We start from the raw sequence: 3,124 nt of genomic DNA on the forward strand, positions 1-3,124 counted from the left end.
TATATATATATAGTTATTTATATGAGCAACACACACATACACACACGCACGTATGTACACCAATTGCATACATATTTTTTGTACGCATACATGTTCGTATGTGTGTGTGTGTGTGTTGCCCGTATATCAACAAAACACACACACCTTGCCTTACATATATATACGGATAAATGATTTGAAATAAATATATTTTGGAAATGGCGATTTACGGTACAATACCTAGAAATGTGAAAATCAGACCACATGAGTTTGTTTATATCAATTCGGCAGAGATAGAGAGAGCGCGTTCTCCCTCTCCCTTACACACATTTATCTCTCTTTCTTTCTTTCTTTCCTTCTTTCTCTCTCTCTCTCTCCCTGTCTCACACACACAGCAACATTACACACACACACACATGCTGCTCTCTCACACTAACAAAACAACTTCACATACACACCACACTTTCTGTCTGGCATACTCACTATAAAAAGATAGCGTCTATTTCTTTTTGGCAACATGTGTTTTGTGTGTAATGTTGCTGTGTGTGTGTGTGTGTGAGAAAGAAAGAAAGAGAGATAACTGGCATGTGTATGTAAGGGAGGGAGAGATAGAGAGAGGGAGAGAGAGAGAGGGTATTTTTTCCTGTTTGATTGCTGCTTACCACACAGACGCTGGCAAAGAAATGAATCTCTCCTTCACCCTCCCTCTCACAAACATACAATCTCTCTCTATCTCTCTCTCTCTACTTCAGCGCGTACGCACAGATTTGACTTCGCCATGTCAACAAACTTCAAAATTGGTAAAAGTTTATCGATTTTTACAGGTATACGCGGGTACCTCTGAGAGAGAAAGTTCACTAAAATGCACATAGGGTCATTCCGAATCTTCTAAAATTGGAGCAACATGCGTGCTAATTTGTGGACGTGCATAAACCACATTCACGTACACACACACACACATACACAAACATCTTCTGTTTTATAGATATTGATATAATAATCCCAATCCCAAAAATGAGCAGAATAAACATAATAAAAAGAACACCGTATCTTCGAAAAATTTAAACAAACATAATATTGGAAACGTCATTAAATGTTGAAGTTTATTTAAAGTTCATTTTACTACAACCTGATGCTGTACCCTATGCCCTTCAGAAATTCCTCCATGGTCTTCCTCTTATTCACATAGTCCAGAGCGGGATTTTGTCCTGACCCCAGATAACCTTCGCCCCCTCGTATTTTAGAGCACATGTCTTATCTCTGACAACACTGGTTTGTGCTTTGAGTTAAAGAATTAGTCAAGTGTCAATTTTTCCTCAAGCTGCGATACATTTCCTAAGTGCCTCTTCTCAGTTTATACCTAAGTTCGCCCTCTAATCTATTTTCTCAATACTACACCTTATTGATTCTACTCCAATTGCCCTTTTTCGGTCATGCTACTGTTTTTGTTGATGATTGCACCATACAACGCTCACTTAATTAGTTTGCTTCTCTGTAAGCTTGGCAAGCTGGGAGTGATGCATTCAGCTACTAATAATCAGGTCCCTACTTACGGAGCATATAGGCTGACAATACAGTTAACAGATTTGTGATCTGTGCAACTGATGACTTTAAATTGTGAACAACCTATACCATCCCTATCTAATGGCCTACGGAATATTGTATCTAGATATGATATGGATGAGCAGATGTGGTTTGTCCATGTCCATGCTGGCACATTTAGGAAATCCAGTTGGTATCTATCAGGCAGCTAGAAATGTCTGAGCAGGTTTCTGAAGCTTTTGCACACTTATCCCCTATTGGCTAGGCCCATCCACCCCAAGTGTACATCCAAGATACCAGTCTTATCACCCTCTAACTCTAGGAAACATAACATTCCAGTGAAACACTCCAGATGCCTAAAGAATTCAGGCTGCCTGGACCCTGGTAGATCATAGATGGCTACTAGAAGATGGTCCATATTGTGAGATCCAAACTTTTCCAAAACAACACAGCAACTCCTCCTACCATCCCAGGTGATAGGTGGACCTCATATCTACCAAAAATCAGCATTATGATCTCACTGATGACCCCTACAATTATGTTTAGTGATGTGAGGTCATTGAGCAGGTGGTCCTCCTTCAAGGCAATACCAGGTCACATGTACGTATGCAGCCAATTCTGAGTAAAGCTATGTTTGACAGAAAGAGGGAAGTGAGAAAGACAATCCTGTGGTCAGGACGGGTGTTCCATCCCTCTGGTTAGGTGTTCCCACAAGTCTTTCTTTATAAACTTTTTATTGATATTTCCTCTGAAGTCTCCTATTCCATCAGGATTTTTTTTTTTTTTGATGGCATTGTATATGTTTTATGCCATTTGGATCCTTTCTCATGTGGTGTGAACCATAAAATAACTTTTTTCAGCTTATTGAACTTCAATATGGGAAAAACTTACAACCTTCTATGCCAAATAAACTATTATTGTTCCTGAAAGTTGTTTTTTATACCTACTACAGACTGCTCAAGATTACCAACTTGCTATACCTAGATCCTAGAATCTTACAATTACATATCATTTTATATATATATATATATATATATATATATATACAGGGGTTGAACAAAATAATGGAAACACCTTAAAATTTCAAACAGATTTATTTTAATATGGAGTACAACCGCCTTTGGCAGTTATTACAGCTTGAATTCTATGAGGTATGGACTCGTACAAAGTTTGAATTGTTTCCAAAAGAAATTTTGTCTATTCTTAGCTAAAACAGTCTCCAGTTCCTGTAGTGATGATGATCATGCAGGATATTAACTCCTTACTTGTTTTTCTAAAATGCACCATAAATGTTCAATGATATTGAGAACTGGGGACTGTGGTGGCCAGATAAGATGTTCAACTTCACTAGAATGTTCCTCGTACCATTCAGTAACAGCTTTAGGTGTCTGAATTGGTGCATTATTATCCTGAAAGATTGCGTTTCCCTCCAGAAACAGTTCTGCAAACACAGGATGAATTTGATCAGGTAATATGCTTAAATAGTCTTGACTATTAATTCTGCCATGAAGGGAAACCATTGGGTTGGTGGATTTCCAAGATATAGTCCCCCAAATCATCACAGATCCTCCTCCATGTTTAACAGTTGGAAGAAGGCAGTCTA

Source organism: Octopus bimaculoides, chromosome 2 (assembly GCF_001194135.2).
Source record: "Octopus bimaculoides isolate UCB-OBI-ISO-001 chromosome 2, ASM119413v2, whole genome shotgun sequence".
NCBI classification, from domain to species: Eukaryota; Metazoa; Mollusca; class Cephalopoda; order Octopoda; family Octopodidae; genus Octopus; species Octopus bimaculoides.